An 18,916-nucleotide genomic window follows, 5' to 3' on the forward strand; every position below is an offset into this window, starting at 1 on the left:
CTGGCTCTCGGCGGGAGCAGGGAAGCCATGGTGTTCAAAATGGCGGCTGTTTTACGCGCACAAAAAGGTTAAGGAGAGCAAGAGGGCGCCGATAATGTTGACGGTCTCAGTCCAACTTTCAACAGTCCCCCCTTTTCAACATATCTAGCCACCTTGCTTTACTCAATGTCAATTTTCATCAAATTCCTAACTTCGGTATCATACAATGCTCTCATATGTTCGCTTCCAATGTCCACAGTTTTGGGAAAAATACAACTCGCACATAAAGAACACGTAGGTGGCAAACATTGAATTCCTAAGCATAGGCCACATATTATAACTACGGGAATCAGGATAATGGTGAGCAGTCTCCAGCCCCAGCTTTTGACGGTGTCCCAGAACCAACCACCAAGCGACCATTCTTCTTGCTCTTGGTGAACTTCCGAAGAGAGTCTGTGAAGATGTTCGATGGCTTTGTACACTGAGGGTGAGTTGTCCGGTATGTATGTACAACAGCTGGACCCAATAATGCGGCATGCTCCTCCACGGTCCGCCAGAACCACATCTAGAACGAGGCGGTTCTGCAGAGCCACCAAACGGACCGCTTGGAGCTCGGCAGTGTTGTTGGCAAAGATGCCCGCTGTGATGTTCATGGTTGTCTCGACTGCCTGAGTCAAATGTCGGATGGCACGGCTGTTTGCCATCGGGCCCCAGAGGGGGACGAGTCCTTTCATAGCATCGAGGAACTGCGCCCCTGTTGAGTCGGCTTGCTCAACGTCTTTGGCTCGTTTTTGCCTGTGGTGATTCGCTGGGGCCACATAAGTTGGAGGAAGGACGAAGGAGATGTAGCAAGTGCCCCCCCAGCCTTTGGGGAGCCAGGTGTAGGCCTTCGTGCCGCAGATGAAATACATGTTTGGGGATGACACAAAGGAAGGTGGATCCGTGGAATCCAGAGTTCTGGTAAAGCGGCAAGCGCTGCGACCCACCAGCTGTGTCCCAAGTCCTTCTACACACATGTGGCCTGTGACGTTGATGACCGTCAGGGCCACAGTCAGAGTGGCAGCCGTTCGTTTCCGCAGATAGGAGAAGGTGGGTCTGGTTGGATTGTTGAACACCTGCATTTCGATTGTCCATTTGGTTCGAGTCGCTGGGGGTCAGCGGGCAGAAGTGTGTCTTTGTCTTGTTTCGCCCGGCCCCATGAGAAGAATGTGCTGCAGTTCTGCTGGAGGTAGTATTGCCCGTATAGCTCTCTTGCAGGAGGATCAGCCAGGCAAGGCAGGAGCCGTGGACAGAGAAGGGTGAAGGGATGAATGGTATTGAATGTCCAGTGGCATGGGGTAGCAACCCACAGATCCAGCAGTTGGTGGTATTGGTGGCAAGATTGTGCTGGTGAAGTAGCTGCACGAAAGAGTTGTTCCAAAACTCCTTTCGCCTCTCTCTTAGTTGAGGAGAGAGCGAAATTAGAAAATGTTCCTTCATGGTGGTAGGCTGAACAGTGGTTAGGAATGTTTCGTGAGCAGGTGCGTGTTCTTCCATAATCCAGAGCGTAGTCATGAGGAGAAAACAGAGGAGGATTACGATGAAGAGTGCAATTGTCTTTGAGCTATGGAGTCTGTCTATTCTCGGATTTCTGTAGTGGGTATTTCCTGCTGTCTCCGTCGGCTTCTTATTTGGCGCTTCCATCATCTTCTTATCTGGTGCTTCCATCATCTTCGTCTTCAAGGTGCTCGGTAGTGGGCAGGATCACAGACTTAGTTTTAGCTTCTCTCCGGGTAACCCTTGGTAGTTTGGGTCACCGTTCTGAGATCCTTTAACCTAGTCCGTGGCCTACTTAGCCGAAGCTCCCTCCTTTCGACGCAGGAAATACCCTTCTCGAGATGGCACAGTGGGGTCAGGATGTTTTGAAAGTTCAAGTGTCTCAGTATCAGGGTAGCAGTTCAACGATGGTCGGTCCTGGTTCAGGAGCTCTTCTTGGGTGTTGACGGTGTCTGTCGTGGCCAGGGCTGGAGAGACCTTTTTGCAGTGATGAGCGTGCAGCCAGTGTTTCTTCCCCTCCACTCGAAGTGCGGTCCGAGTGGTGATCAGCACTTGCCAGGGGCCCGTCCACCGGGGTTCCAAACTCTTTGATCGCTGAAAATTTCGGATCAGCACGAAGTCCCCCGGCTGGATGGCGTGACCCGGACCCCTGGAAGCATCGGGGATGGCCTGCTGCACCTGCTGATGAAGGACAGACAAAGTTTCAGTCAATTTGTACAGATAATCAGACATTAGGACATCCGGAACGTCATGAATGGAAGTTGGTTTCGGGGCAGACCAGACGCTCATGGGTCGACCGAAGACAACTTCATAAGGGGTTAAGTGATGTCGGGTGGGGGTAGAGCGCATCGATAGCAATGCCAATGGGAGGGCGTCTGGCCATTTCAGGGCCGTCGTAGCCACTATTTTGGCCAGTTTAAGCTTTAGTGTGGCATTGTGTCGTTCGACAAGCCCAGCAGATTGAGGGTGGAAGACTGCGTGGAATTTCTGTTTAATACCCAGCCCATTTAGGATGAGCTGGATAACTTTGGCTACAAAGTGGGGGCCATTATCACTCCATAAAACACGACAGAGGCCATAACGGGGGAAAAACTCCTTTAACAGAACCTTTGCAGTGGCCATAGCGGTGTTGTCACGGGTTGGATATGCTTCCACCCACTTGCTAAATGCGCACACCACGACGAGTACATATTTCAGGCCTTGGCATCTGTCTAGCTGGATGTAGTCCATCTGCAGGACTTCAAATGGGTGGTTTGGGACCCCAAATCCCCCCCGGGGTACTACAGTTCCCTTCCCGGGGTTGTGTTGCAGGCATATTAAGCATTGTTGGACCAGGCGTTTGGCGGAATCTGGGATCTTGTCATTGTGCCAAACCCTGGAGACAAGTTCGATCATGGGGGCTGATCCTATGTGGGCAGGGGAGTGTGCCATGGTTAATATGGGAATCAAGTACGAATCAGGTAGCAACCATCTGTTCGTGTCTTTTGTCCGCCAGCAGCCTTCATCGTCTTTCAATCCCACCCGTGTCCATTCAGTCAATTCGTGTTGTGTGCTAGCCGTTTGTATGTCTCTAATTGTGTCCTTGGCGTCAGTCCAGTTTTCTGCTTGTGACCTGGTCACGTACATATGTGTTGTCGTTCTATTTTCAGCTGTCGTTCGGGCGGTGATGTCGGCTAGTGCATTTCCCTGTCCAATAATGTCTGTCACTTTCTTGTGTGCCTGGCATTTGATAACGGCAAGTTTGTTGGGGAGGAGGACAGCTTCGATTAAGGCGGAGACTAAATCCCCGTGCAAAATGGGTGTGCCGTGTGAGGTCAAGTATCCTCTCTCCCTCCAGAGGAGCCCAAAATGGTGAACCACCCCGAAGGCATACTGGCTGTCAGTGTAAATGTTCGCTGTGGTTCCTGTTGCCAGGATGCAGGCTCGCGTCAAAGCAATCAGTTCCGCTGCCTGGGCAGATCGCTGGGTGATGCGGGCTGTTTCTACTACAGTTCGAGCCGTGGTGACTGCATAGGCAGCGGAAGTGGTACCATCGGAGAGTTTGATGCAAGAACCGTCCACCCACAACTCCCCGTCGGGGTCAGGGAAAGCTGTGTCTCTGAGATCGACCCTACTCCTGGTCTGTTCGTCCGTAAGAGTCACGCAGTCATGTACGGGGTGCACATTGGGATCGTTCTCTGGCAAGGGTAACAGAGTTGCTGGGTTCAGTGTGGTGCATCTTTTCAGGGTGATATGGGGGGCAAGCAAGGTCAGTTCGTATCCAGTCAGTCGTGCACTCGTCAGATGTTGCGTCTTGGTTTGGTTCAGGAGGGTGTCGACTGCATGGGGTACCAGTACCGTGAGGGAATTCGAGAGTACAATCCCCTCACTCTGTCGGATAGAGACTGCAGCAGCAGCTACAGCTCGAAGGCAGGCAGGCAAGGCTCTGGCGACAGGGTCAAGAGTGGCAGAGAAGTAAGCGCACGGTCGTTGCTTAGGGCCGATGGCCTGGGTCAGGACAGATAAAGCGCATCCCTCCCTTTCGTGAGTGTAAAGGGAGAAGGGCTTTTTGTAATCAGGGGTACCCAGGACAGGGGCTGAGCAAAGGGCATCTCGCAGTTCTGTGAAGGAAGTTTGACACTCAGGAGTCCAAGGGAGTGGGAAAGGGACGTCTTTGTTTAGCAGAGAAAGCAGTGGTTTTACAACGAGGCTGAAGTTTGGTAACCATTGTCGGCAGAAGGAGGTGAGGCCTAATAGGGAGCGAACCTGCTTCTGGGTTTTAGGGACAGGGGTATCTAGAATGGTTTGGATTCGATCAGGGGTGAGTTTTCTTCCATCTTTGGACAAAAGGTGGCCTAGGTAAGTGACCTGGGGTAGGCAGAATTGCAACTTCTTCTTGGAGACCTTGTGGCCATTTTCCGCAAGGAAGTGCAAGAGTTGAATGGTGGCGGTAACCGCTAGAGGGGTGGTGTCGGCTGCCAAAAGGATGTCATCGACATATTGTACCAACACCACCCCGTCGGGTAACTGGACTTGGTCTAGTTGTCTTTTGAGGGCCTGGCTGTAGATGCTAGGGCTTTCCGTGTAGCCTTGAGGCGCTCGGCAAAACCTATATGAGCGGGCTTTTAGGGTAAAGCCGAAGAGATATCGGCTGTCTGGGTGGATGGGGATGGAGAAGAATGCGTCATTGAGGTCGATGACGGAAAAGGTGGTGGCAGTGGATGGAATCAAGGTCAGGATGGTGGTGATGTCTGAGACCACAGGGTACTGGGGTACCACCACTTTGTTGATCTCTCGGAGGTCGATGATGAAACGGTATGCTTTCTCATCTCCCTCTCCCTGCTTCTTGATAATGGGCAAGATAGGGCTGTTGCAAACGTTGCTAACCACTTCCTCTACCACTCCTGCGTCTATCAGTGACTGGATAATCATTACCAATGCCTTCTCGCCCTCTGGCGATATCCGATATTGTGGGAGTTTTGGGAGTGTTGCGTCTGGTCGGACAGTAATGTGCACTGGGTCAATTAACATACGCCCTACGTCCGAATCCGCTTTGGCCCACAGATACGGAGGTAGAGTGTCAAGCAGGGACGCGTCAACGTCGGTGATGGAAAACATGTGTCGGGGGGAACAATGTCTAAGCAGAACGGGGTTGTCGTAAAGAAACACTCGAACTCCATCTTGAGAACAGAACACCTAATCGTCGCTCGGAAGTGTTTCAGTAAGTCAAGTCCCATAATGGCGTCAGGGCTATTGGAGGAAAGCAAGAACGTGGTGTCGGTGGTGTTGTTTTCTACGTCAAAGAGAATCGGGGCAGACAAAGGGTTGGTGGAGGGCGTTCCATCGAAACCTGTCGATGTTATGAGTGAGCCAGACAAGGGTGCCCTTGGAATCAGTCGTTTAGATAACGCACTACGTGTTGCGCCAGTGTCTACCAGAAATGGAGACTTGGTACCCAGGACCTTAGCAGTGACATAAGGGCCCTGCTGGTCAACATAGAGCTCGACTGGATCCCTCCCTCGCCCTTGGCTGTCCTATGCGAAGGTGTGAGTGTCGTCATAGTCAGATTGTTGATATTGGTTCTGCCTGGGTCGGTCGAACGTATTTGGTCTGTTTGATCTGTCATTAGTTGCGTCATTTGGGGGCCCTCGTTGTTGTCCCTTAGGTCTCGGTCCGTTTGCTACATCCCTGGGGTCTTTGTTTCTGATCATTTCCAGAAGAACTGGGCACTGGGATTTCCAATGGCCAGTCCCTTTGCAGAAAGCGCACTGGTCTTCTCTAAGGTCTGTGCGTCCACTGTAGGAAGTCAGAGTGCGGTCCTGGGGGAATGTAGTCTTAGGGACGTTTGTCTGGTAGTTTCCCCGGTATTGGTCTCGTCCTATAGTCACCCCTTGCAGTTTGGCAATCATCACCCTCTCCTTTAAGTCCTTCTTCTTTTTCTCTGTCGCCCTATCGTTTTCATTTTTCTGATGCTCATAATATTGGGCCATTTGGAGAATCGCTGTAGGTTTGGAGGCTGCCCAACTACTCTCGCTGGCCTGTAGTTTCTGGGAGATTTCCGATGATAGGCCCTTAACATAATTCTGGACAAACAGATGGTGTCCGGTTGCAGTGGTCATGTCCTGGCCGCTGTAATCGGAGAACACCGTTTCAAACCGGGAGAAGTATTCCGATACATCCTCCTGGGGTTTTTGGCGACAGGCTGTTACTATCGACCAGTCCACTTTCTTTTCTGGGATTAGGGTTTTTAATTTCTCTACGATTTTATCTGGGAGGTCTAGAATGGACTTCAACGGCTTTTGTCCTGGTCCCCGTTGTTTGTCCAGGTCATCGAGTTGTGACCAGGTATGTCCAAACAGCTCAAGGTGGTCGACTTTCCGGATTTGCTTCCACACATCAGCTGGTAGACATAACCCGAAGAACAAGTCGATGTCAGCCAGGGTCATGATCGTTGAACCCAGGGCTGTACCCAATTCAGTATAGAAGGCAGTGGGGTTTTTACGTAGGTCGGGTAGAGATTTCCGGAATGTCAGTATCTCTTGCCGGTCCCATGGCTGGTAGACCCAGTTGTATACTACCCTTCCCTTCGCATCTTGGTTGTTTGCATCATCGTGAGTCCCTGTACCCCGAGGAGGAACCCAGTAAGGGGCAGCCTCACGTATCGGCATCATGGTGTTAGATTGCTCGGTTGGTGGTTCGGTCACTACGGGGGCTGCGGATTTAGCTCCCGGCTTTCGTTCAGTGAGGTGGCGGAAAACCTCAAGCGTACGCGTAAGGAGGTCCGACACATCACACTCGCCCTCATCCCCGATATCGACCTTCCGGTACAGAGTCCTTAGGCTCTCGGGACCTTTGTCTCGATATCGGTCCTCGTATGCATTCAAGACATGATAACACAGTCGTACGGTAAAATGTCGTCTGTGACTCCCTGTATACGAGCTGAACATATCTGTGATGTACTCTTCATCATCCTTCCTTTCTACCAGTGTCCTTGCTATTTTGTCGATCCCCGCTCGCTCATCTTTGTCTAGTCTGTTTGTTCTTGCAGGGCCAGCCCCTCGAGTCTCATGGTCGTCTAACGTTGTTGTTGATGCGGGTTTTAATACAAGGGGTTCGGCTGGCACAGAGGCCATTGGGGCCGACGCTGTGGCGGTACCTTCGTTTGTACCTGGGGGTGGCGCGTGCTGCGCCACGGGTTGAGAAGGGGCATATGGAGGGGGCATGTAGATGATAGGAGGACCTAACAGCAGGTCCTCATTGGCCTGTCGTTTCGAGGGTAAATCAGGGTAGAGCATGGAGGGGGTTCTAACCGGACACTGGCTTGGCGTTTCCATTTCTAGTTTCTGTTTAGCTTTCTCTCTTTCCTTTATCTCTTTTTCTAGTTTCTGAGCAGCTAGGTGGGCTGCTTTTCGCAGCTCTTTTTCCAACCTACTCTCAGTTTTCTTTTTACGTTGTTCAGTTTCTTTTCGCCACATGCCGAAGCTGTCAAGCATAGTAGGTGTTGTCTTGTTTTTACCCAGGGCAGTTTCTAGCGTTTTTATTTTATCATCATCGAAGGATCCTATCAGGGGCCATTGACTTTCTTGACCCTTTTTTGTATATTTATGCCATAGTTTACTATAGGCTATAGCGGTCAATCCATGCTTCATGAACATGTCCTTATTAGGGGTGCCTTCCAGTGGGGCTGGATGGTCCATCTCTAATAGGCGGTCCGGGCTAAACAGGCTACTAATCAGTGGGGAGAAGACAGACATGACGGCTCGTAACGAGGGACTAAAAAGTCAGCACTGCCTATCTTATCACTAGGTGCAAAGACTGGACAGAATATTTCTATTCTACGTTGTTTGCAGGCAGTGAATACCTCATGGATCAAAAATAACAAAAGACCAATAAATAACAATGGGGAGAATGAGCAGGTCCGCAAAGATCTGCGTTACCTACCCTTTTCACTATCTGCAAAAAGGGTGGTCTCTTCCCTGTTTGCAGACAGGGAATCTCCAGGAAACAATAGTTTTGCGAACAACAGTTCAGTTTCAAGTGATTATTGAGTGGGGGAGAAAAAATAAGCACGGCTGCTGCCCTACCTATCCTCCACTGCTTGCAAAGAGAGAGCCCGTTGTTTCTCCGTTTGCAGACAGTGAATCTCCAAATAAATAAAAAGGAGCAATACTAGTATTTTTAAACAAACAAGCAATCAAGCAATTATTTCGCGACTTGTCGTGGTTACACGACCTTACCCGGACCGCATGGACAGTTTCCTGTCTTCCGAATCCAGCGCCCGATCGTCCTCTCTTCTTCGTTATCCTCGCGGCACTCCTGATGGTTCCCAGTCAGGACCGTAGATCACTCGAGAGAGGTCTGTTCGGAACCAGTGAAGTTCGGATGATCGGCTGTCAGACGAGGGTCTATCGGACAGACGCGTTCCCGATCGTTGCAGTCGTTCACTTTGTCGTCAGGACCTCTCCCACTGGATCCATGGGTCGCTGATGGGCCCCACGCTTGGGACGCCAATTGTAGAAAATAATTGGGGGGCACTACCAACCAGAATATAAGATCCTTAAGTATTGCCCGACGGTGTCGCCTCTTGTACCCACAATGAAGTTAAACTATTGAAGAGGCAGGCGCTGGAGACTGGAAGGCAGGAAACAAGGTTTTTATTTTCTCCGGAGGAGAACACAACGAAACGGACAGAAGGTATCGTTCTGAGGTGCTCTAACTGCATCCCTGAGGCCTGGCCTCTTATACACATGTTTATCTGTTTATTGCATGTAACACATTCTCGTCGATACTTTGATGTACGGAAAGACATCCTCAGAATCCCCCCCTTTCCCAGCCCGTTCCCACGCAAGGTTACAGTGGAAGTCCCCGCCCCGTTCACAACAGGTGATGATCATCGCGCAGCTGGATATTCCGCCGATTCACGGAGTGTGTGGGGTTTGATCGGGTCTCGTAGGGCGGGGGGGCTTTGATCAACCCGGGGATCCCTTGCTGGGGGGAAACTTTCTATTGTACGGGGAGGGGCAAGGAACAGTATCGGCAGAGCTGGGTGTCGGCCTGGGAACGAGGAAGATGAACGGGCACACGGGGAAAAGGGGTTTGCATCAAAGGGCCGGGGATCATAAATGGGAAGAAGGGAGGTGTCGCGCTGGGAACAGGACGAGGGCCTGGGGCAGAGCAGCGCTGAAGAGGGGTTTTATGATTCGCGGCAGGTGCAGGCAGGGGGGTTGTCAGTATGCGGGGGGGGGGGGGGGGTGCCGGCGAAGCTAGGAGTGGGAGAGAGGCGCGCTGGCTCTCGGCGGGAGCAGGGAAGCCATGGTGTTCAAAATGGCGGCTGTTTTACGCGCACAAAAAGGTTAAGGAGAGCAAGAGGGCGCCGATAATGTTGACGGTCTCAGTCCAACTTTCAACAACACGGGGTTTGAAAGGAGGGTGTGTTTTAGACATTCGATAGCTTGTTTTCGAACTATTCCTATTTGTCAATTTTGTGTATATTGGGAGTTGTCATTATAAACTTGTGCTGTATAAAAGACTGTGCACCACGGATTGAAGTGGCAGACTCTTGAGAACCTACCTGTGTGGTACTTCTTAGATAACTGTGCTTAGCTGCAGCTAATAAAACTACTTTTCTACGCCTAACAGAGTGTCTCGTGTCTCTGTCGGTCGGGCAGGTGAACTCGGAGATTTTAGGCGTGCCCTGCGCCGCCTGGCCCATAAGGTCAGGTTCTCCAGTCCACCACGCCGAAATACAGGCAATCCATTATTGGATACCGCTCGTGGGTGGGTGGCACACTGGGGGCAGGCTCAGCACTTACAGGAAGGTGCCGGTTGAGGTAGAAGGGCGCCGAGTGAGCATGTTGTCTTCATCAGTGGAATTTGTTGGAAATTCATTTCAGAAACAAACATTTTCTCGACTGTGTAAATGTATTTATAAACGAATATTCGCCAGACCATGGATTGACAAACAAAAAAAAAACAGAGCGAGAACGGAAGTCTAAGGAGTTAAAAATAACTGCACCTGTTACATCCGCGGCGACTCCGGCAGTGAAGCGGTCGGACTAAGCCGTAGTCTCTCTCCTCCCGGGTTGAATCGGTCAACAACGTGTCAAGCAGGTAACGTGAATGATTCCAGGCAGAGTTTGCTATGTTTATAATAACTCACTTTGCTCTGTATAGCGCTTACTAGCACACGCTTCAGTTACATCTGTCTTCGTGCACGAACCTGCTGTGCTCAAGGGGGGCAGGGGGCTGTGTGTGGGGATATCAATAGAACTGAAAGCACAACAGAACAGAACCAATGTTACCCCCACCCATATTGGTGATCAGTAGGACAGACTGCCAGCGTTTTGCCGTCCTGCTTGGTCTGCTCGCCATGAAGGGGGAGTTTTGCAGCAGGACAAAAAATAAATGGTCTGGAGAGCAGGGAATGTTCTGCCTTTCCCAAGGGAGTGCCTTATGATTGTGCATCTTTGGCAAAGTGTCCATTGCGAATAAGCGTGGTGTCGTAATTCTCTGAAAGTGAATGATTATGAATGAACAGTTAACTAATGGACAAAGTTGTCCTGGACAATGTGAGATGTTAAAAGGATCAGTTTGTATGAATTTGCCTTTCAATTGTGAGCGCCCATCTGTAAGGCATATGTATTTTAATGTGCCAGGTTATTTTCCAGTCGTCTTCAGATCACCCTTCCTGCCCCAGTAATGATGAGAAGGGGCGTGTCTTCTCCGCAGTGTTTACAGCACACCCTACCTTCCTGGTTCCGTAGCCTCGACCCATGATGAAAGCCCAGCACCTCCCTTGTGGGTGGGTGAGCGGAAGGGGCTGGGAGGGGGGAGCCTGGGGGCTGGGGTTTGGTGATGTTTTCAGGGCCATTTTAATGTTTTTGGTGGCCCTGGGCCAAACATATTTTAGAGGTCCACTTGTTCGGAACAGCTTTGAATTTATGATCCAATTTCAGCTCTTTCATGCCCTCTTTGGCCAGGGTCAGATTGGCCGGGCGGGAAATCGCCGGTGCCCGAGGAGCTTGTGGCAGAGGCCAGCTAGTGGCATGTTTTTTTCCGTCTGTGGATCAAGCAACTCCATATACCTGGGCAGATTGTTCCACTAGAGTGATACAGCTTCAGGTGAGAGGTGGTCCGAGCAAGCCACTTATTAGGCCTATTAATTATTATTGATTTGCAGAATGACAATAGGGCAGCTGGAGAATGCACATGATGTGGTGCTCCTCCTTTCATCCAGGGTCTTAGAATGTGACAGGGAGCCTTTGAGAGAGGGACGTCTTTTGAGCAGTGCGATAAACAAGTCTTCGGTGTGGGCAGGAGGCTTTCGTCCCCCACACCAGGTCACAACGATCAGGCAGGCAAGCCTCAGGTGCCTGCTGACAGTTTTCTCGGATTGAGAATAAGCATTTCATTCAAAAACTGTGCAATGGAATGAGAGAAAAACACCAAAACCCACAAAAGTTCAAAATAACTTTGCAATAAAAAAAAGTCTGAATCAAAACGGATAAAAAGAAAACACATTTACTTCAGCAGTATCGCCGTTAAAAAAAATAAAAAATGTGCCCTCAATCCTGGGGTGAAAGGGAAGAAGAGAGAGGAGAAAGGAGACAGAGACATAGGGAAACGAGAGACAGGGAGAGGGACGGAGAGATAAATTGACCGAGAGAGAGGAAAGATTGTGTGGAAAGAAGGGTTGAATGATAGACTGGTATAGAGAGAGTGAAGGAGGAAAACAAAAGTGGAGAGAAAGGAGATGGCAAAGGTAGAAAAAGAGTGAACAGTGAACGATGAAACAAAGCGTTAATAGAGAAGAGGATGTACAAAGTTTCCTTGCCAGTGAGAATACAGAACAGGTGGATTAGTGCCTGATACACACTCCTCAGTTCTCTGGCGCTTCAGGAGTCTATGGCTGGATTTAAAACTTGTCCGACACCTAGAGGAAATGCTGAATGTACAGTGGAACCCACCAATAGCGTTTCCTAAAAGAAACAACTGTTAGTATGGTAAAGGAAACACCAGTCGAACCTCCTCTGGTTTTAACACTTCCTCCAGAAATAGGTGGTTTTTCCATTACCACCCAACTCAAAATCAGACTCTGGATCTATCCACTACAAGAGCTAACACAAGGTCCCTCCACTTCCCTGAATCACCTTTGGATGACAGCAGAACTGTAGGTACTCGCAAGGACCAAGATCAATTAACTTTCTCTGGAGACTTGTGGTGTTCTGCAAATGTTGATGTTTGCTAAAGCAGGTAGCTGCTGAAAAAGTAAGCCAATAAATAGAACACAACAGAATATAAAATGAGGTGTAGTACAGGACACGCTGGAGTTCAAGGGATGGATGAAATGACAGTGAGTGATATAGAAAAGCACAGCAGAAGAAAGGGAGAATTTGCAAGACAGAAAATAGAGCTGAAGTAAAACTCAAAATGGAGACAGAAAATGAGAGAGTGGGGAATAAATACACTGGAGTTAGAAAAATAATGAAATAAAGCGTATCTGGGAGAGAGTGAGAGAGAGGGTAGATTTAGAGACAGAGGAAGAAAGTTAAAGTGGGAAGGAGATCGGGTGAGGGAAATAAAAGAGAAGAAGGGGGAGAGAGACAAGGAAAAATATGGAAAATGTGAGAGAGGGGAAGAATGGGAGGGAGAATGATAAAAGGAGAGAGTAAAATGGATAGAGGGAAATGAGAGCGAAGGTGAGGGAGGGAGATAGAGAATGAAACCTTGGTATTATAGCAAGAGAGAGATAGAGAAACAGAAAATCCAATAGATGCACTGGGTGAGAACGAGAGAGTGGCGGTGAAATTAGGGAGTAAAGAAATGGTAGAGAGATATGAGTGTGAGAAAAAGAAGAGAAAGACTGTTTGCGTGTGTGGGTCAGAAAAGGGGAGCAAGGGTAGAGATAATATATAGAAAATTAAATGAAAGGCTCCAATTAGAGTTATTTCCTGTAACATGTCAAGCAGATTCAGATCAAGTTCCTTCTTACAACACATAAGTCATCAAGTACCAAGCTGTCTTACAACCCCAAGATATCACATGCCGAGAGGCCTCCGTGTGACAACCAAAAGAGAGATTGATGAAAGCCTTAGATATGTACAACCATTAATGCCTGAGGTTTAGCAAAGAGTTTTCCGAACAGCTAAGGATTGGCTTCGGGGGGCCTCTGAGTAATCATGAATGTCAGTGTTCAGAAGGTAAGCAAGAAGGCTTGGATGTGAAATTGAGAAGGAGTTTTAATAGTCTGAAGGAACCTCAGGGGCTTAAGGTTAGTCGGTGCTTCGATGAACAATGTCCCTGAGAAGGAGCTTCTGCGCCCCTGAGTAGGGCAAGGAGCCACAATTAAATGACAGTGAGGAATTATGGGCAACGGATGGTATGCAGAACATTGGCAACGGATGGTGTGCAGGAGTCATGGTACAATCAGGAGCCTTTAAATCCTGAGAGCAAGCAAGGCTTTGTGGACCTCAGAGAGAGCATGAACCTCAGGAAGCTGAAGGTGAGCTGCAGACTCAGGGGCCTAAATAAAACAATACCACTGCGGCAAATATTCACTCCCAATGCCCACTAAGAGCAAGCAGGCGTTTTAAAGATCTGGTGCTGATTATATGCAAAGCAGCAAGGGAATTATTCGGAAATCTGGAATCCAAAAGCACTAGAGAGAGAGCTGCAGCCTCTGAGATCTGAGCCTGAGCAGTACGCTCAGTGGACCAAAGAGTGGAAATGAGCTTAAGGGTCCTATTGGAAAGTGGGTAGTTTATGTACCAACTGATAGGGAGTAAGAGCCTCAAGTCCTTAGAATGCACAGAACCCGTGAGTCCTTGCGGTGAGCAGAAGACTTGAGGATGACAATGAACCTCTTCGGCCATGTAGGTTCGAAGTGACTGAAAAGCCCTGAGGATGACCAGGAGTTTTAGGTCCTGAGAGGGGATTCAGAAATCCCAGGGTGAGCAAAGGCTTGGAGATCTAAGAAAGAGGAATACGTTCAGGGACCTGATGGTGAGAGCTTTATGGACCTGAAGGTATGCGTCAGTAGGCAGATGGGTGATTTGTGATGGATTATTGGTGTTTCCAGTCTTGGATGATGCTACTGGCTTTTGAAACTTTAAAAAGCGTAATTTATCACAAATATCTCAAAACAATGAGCTCCTGATGATAACCACACAATGATTCATGAAAGGTTGCTATCTGCAAATGTAGGCCGCTCTTTTAAGGGGAGCTTGGGGCAATTTTTCATCTCAATCTGACCCTGCAAGTCACTGACAGTGCACAGGTGCACTCGTCCAGTTCTAAATGTGTTTACATTTAATATTCAGGGATAGTGCCAAATTTGTAACACAGCAGCAGCTCACTAATATTACTGCAAATAAATTTAGCAACACCCTCCCATTTCTCATATGAGAGGTCCTGTTTTGATCTAAAATAAACTTTTTTTAATGGATGTTGCATAAAACATAAACACAATATTTCTCTGCCAAATGTCTGTAATAGGCTCTCTCAAATCACCCACATTAAGAATACATTTAAGGAAATAGATTTTTTAAACTATCTGTTTAAGAATTAATCATGATCATCTGGGCAAGACTGCAGAACCGAGCTGGCTCTCTCACGAGCCCCCTGGAAAGGGCCCACTTTGCCCATGCCTTAAAATGTCTCTGGATGTTTTGGGCTGTGTGGGCTGTGAGAGCTGTGTGGGCTGTGTGGGCTATGTGGGCTGTGTGGGCTGTGAGGGCTGTGAGAGCTGTGTGGGCTGTGAGGGCTGTGAGGGCTGTGAGGGCTGTGAGGGCTGTGTGGGCTGTGTGGGCTGTGTGGGCTGTGAGGGCTGTGAGAGCGGTGAGGGCTGTGAGAGCTGTGTGGGCTGTAAGAGCTTTGTGGGCTGTGAGAGTTGTGTGGGCTGTGAGAGCTGTGTAGGCTGTGAGAGCTGTGTGGGCTATGAGGGCTGTGTGGGCTGTGTGGGCTGTGTGGGTAATAACTGCACTTTCACAATTGCTTTATTAACCTTCCTGCTTTCTCAGATTTGCTTGAAAATGCACGATTTTGGTTCTTTTTTTCAAACTTTTCTTGGGGGGGTAATCCCCCGAAACCCCCCCTCTGGGGTTCGGGCTCGCTCGCTGCGCTCTCTCGCTACGGTGCTGTATGCAAATCACTTTGCACCCCACCACTTTCAAATGTCACCCACCGCCCCTAGAGTACAGTTGCACAAAGTACAGTGGTACAAAGTACAGTGGTATCGAGTAGTGTGGTACAGAGTACAGTGGCCTACAAGGAAGTGGCTATAGTGGTGTAGAGTAGAGTGTAGTGTCATAGAGCAGAGTGCTGAAGAGCAGAGTGGTGCAGAGTATAGTAGCGCAGAGTACAGTGGTGTAAAGTGCAGTTGAGTAGAGTGATATTATAGAGTGGAGTGGCATGAAGTGGCAAAGAGTAGATTGGAGTGGCTTAGAGTAGAGAGGACGAGCAAGAAAAGTGCAGCTGCAATGAGTGCAGTGACAAAGTGGAGTGCTGTAGTGTAGAGTGCAGTGGTGTGCAGTGGTGTAGAGTAGAGTGGCAGAGTGTGGTGGTGTAGAGTGCAGTGGCATAGAGTGTTGCAGATTAGTGTAGAGGAGAGGGGTGTGTAATGCACTGGGGTAGAGTGCAGTGAAGCAGAGTGGCGAAGAGTAAAGTATAGTGGCGTAAAGTGCAGTGTCATTGAGTACAGTGGTGTACAGTGCAGTGGCGTAGAGTGCAATGGTGTAGAGTGCAATGTGCACACTACAGTGGCATAGAGTAGAGTGGGGTAGAATGTGATGGTGCAGAGTGGAATGGAGCAGAGTGGTGCAGAGTTGAGTGGTGAAAAGTAGAGTGGCACAGAATGGAGTGGTACAGAATAGAGTGGCATAAAGTGCAGTAACGTAGAGTGGTGCAGAGCAGGGTGCAGTGGCGCAGAGTGGTGCAGTGTACAGAGACGCAGAGTAGAGTGGGTCAAAGTGCAGTAGAGTAGAGTGGTGCAGAGTAGATTAACTTAGAGTTAAGTGGCTAGAGTTGTGCAGGATAGAGTAGAGTGGCATAGAGTAGAGTGGTGCAGAGCAGAGTAGTACAGAGTATAGTGGTGCAGAGTGCAGCTGTGCAGTGTAGAGTGGCATAAAGTGCAGTCGCATAGATTAGAGTGGTGCTGACTAGAGTGCAGTGACATGGAGTAGAGGGGTGTAGAGTAGAGTGGCATACAGTGCAATGTGTAGAGTAGAGTGCAATTTCGTGCAGTGTAGTGACGTACAGTGCAGCGTCAAAGAGTAAAGCCATGTTAAGAGCAGTGGCCTAGCTAAACCCAGGGTATCAGAGTGCTTTACAACACAAAATATAGATAGAAGATTAAAGGTTGACATATTATAACCAATCAATCAGTATTGATATAGCACGTCTAATCAATCCAAGGGGTATCCAGGCGCTTTGCTGCAGGTCTCAGTTGCCAGAGCCAGGGTCTTAAGTCCCTTCCTGAAGTAGTTCAGCGAGGGTGAAGTGTGAAGGTGGGGGGGAGGGGGAGGGAGTTTCAGGCTTTGGCGGCGAGGTGGGAGAAGGATCGTCCTCTGGCGTGGCTGTGGCAGAAACAATATGTCTGTGCGAGGGCAAAGTGTGTGGAACTGAGGTCTCTGGTGGGTTGGTGGAAGGTCAGGCGGTGGTTCATGTAGTCTGGTCCTTCATTGTGAAGTGCTTTGTAGGCATAGCTCGGATGTTTGGATTGGCATCTCATCTGCACGGGGAGCCAGTGGAGGTCTTTCAGGTGCTGGGTGATGTGTGTCCTCTTGGGAAAGTTGAGGATCAGGCTGGATGCTATGTTCTGAATTGTCTGGAGTTGTTACATGAGTTCAGTGATGGTGCTGGCATACAGTGAGTTGCCGTAGTTCGAGCGGCTGGTAACAAGGGCCTGCGTCACTGACTTCCTGATGCTAGTGGGGAGCCATTTGAAGATTTTTCAGAACATGTGGATCATGTGGACGCAGGCTGAGGTGACTTCGTTGACCTGATGTTTCATGGAGAGTTCGCTTTGCAGTATGATGCTGAGGTTGTGGGCATGGTCTTTCAGCTTGGGGGTGGGTCTGAGCTCCACTGGCCACCATATGTCATTGCAATGAGTTGTGTGTCTTCCGAAGATCAGGACTTCCATTTCGTCGGTGTTGAGTTTTAAGTAGTACATATTTGTAACTTGGAAAATGTAAAAACAGGTAATGCAGCTGTTCTTTTTATCCAAATGGCAATCAAGAGATTAAGGGATCTTTCTTATTTGTAAGCATTAACAAATGCAAATGAACATGTCCTTTCTTTTAATGACTAGGTTATCATATTTAATGCTAGAGAATAGTTACTGTTTTCATCTTTTCAACATACCACTTAGAGTTATGTCCACATAAATATAATAAGTAGTAAACTGAGACTTTATTTATAATGAACTATAACTATGTACTCTATTTTACATTGTTCTTGTGAGTTTACGTTCATATAATTACTGTCTTTTTAGGCAGAGAAAGTATTATGCACTGATCTAATTTTTAAATGTTTTAAAAATTATGTTGTAGTTCTCTGTATACGAAATCACAGGTTAGAACATTATCATATATTGAATTGTTTGTAAAGTGCTTTTAAAATAGAGAATTGTTTTTTTTCTATAATGCTATTACGTTTATATATTATATACTGAATAAAGCTTGACTGATATGATTTGAAGTAGTTGTTTTTCATCCATGTTGATGTGTTCTCATACAGTTGTGGAAGTTGGACTTCTTCAAGGTGAGGTTCATTGAGACTATAAGGACAAGCTGAGTGTTGTTGATGTAGGAGATGATGTTGATTTTGTGCGATCTGATGATGTCTGCGAGTGGCGTCATGTAGATGTTGAAGTGGGTGGGGGATGATCCCTGGGGTACTCCGCAGATGGTGTGTTTGGGTTACGAGGTGAAGGGCGGAGGGCGGAGGCAGACTCTCTGGGTGCATCCCATGAGGAAGGATGTCACCCATCTGAGCGTATCGTCTGTGATTCCGATCTCCTGTAGTCGAGCGATGAGTGTGTGGTTGGAGACGGTGTTGAATGCTGTGGAGGATCTCAGAGGATGAGGACGGCTGATTGTCCTCTGTTGAGTAGGGCTGGGGTGTCATCTGTTGCTGCGATTAGAGCTGTCTCTGTGCTGTGGTTGGCTCTGAATCCAGAATGGGATCGGTCCAGCAGTTTCTTTCTTTCCAGATAACCAGAAGTAGTAAAAACAGTGTAAAATAATATATGTACCTCAAAGAGTAACAAATAATTCAAAATTGTCCATCCGAGTCATTAGTGATAGATTAAACACAGAATTGGGATAGGCTACCTTATCGAATGATCCTGTTAGTGTAGCAAGCTCAGGGAGGCGAGTTGAAGTATTTGTTCAGTAGTAGAGTTTTGAGATTTTATTTGAAAAAAGTATAGGAAGGATTGCATTGGAAGTCTTTGGGAAGTGAGTTCCAAATCAATGGAGCGTTACCTGAGAAAGAGCATTTCTGGAATATTTGTTTTTTAAGTTTGGAAGGGATGAGAAGGCTGACAGTAGAGTGGCATAGAATGCAGTGGCGTAGTGTAGGGTGAGGCAGAGTGGTGTAGTGGCGTTGAGTGCAGTGGTGTAAAGTGCTGTAGTATGTTGTCACCTTGCTAGCCAGACAGAATGAACTATAACTAAGTCCTCTACTCACCTCGCTACTTTTTTTCAATAGTACCACAGCACTTTTTCCTGGAGTGTTGTACAGTGGAGTAGAGTAGAGTCGCGTAGTGTTGAGTGGCATAGAGTAAGTGGAGTACAGTAGACAGACAAAGAGTATAGTGGTTTAGAGTGAAGTGGGGTAGAGCAAAGTGGTGTAGAGTTGCATTGAGTGGAGTATGGTAGAGTAGTGTGGAGAGGCACTGTGTTTAGTGGTGTGGCGTGCA

This window comes from Lissotriton helveticus, chromosome 1_1, assembly GCF_964261635.1.
Source record: "Lissotriton helveticus chromosome 1_1, aLisHel1.1, whole genome shotgun sequence".
Classification (NCBI taxonomy): domain Eukaryota; kingdom Metazoa; phylum Chordata; class Amphibia; order Caudata; family Salamandridae; genus Lissotriton; species Lissotriton helveticus.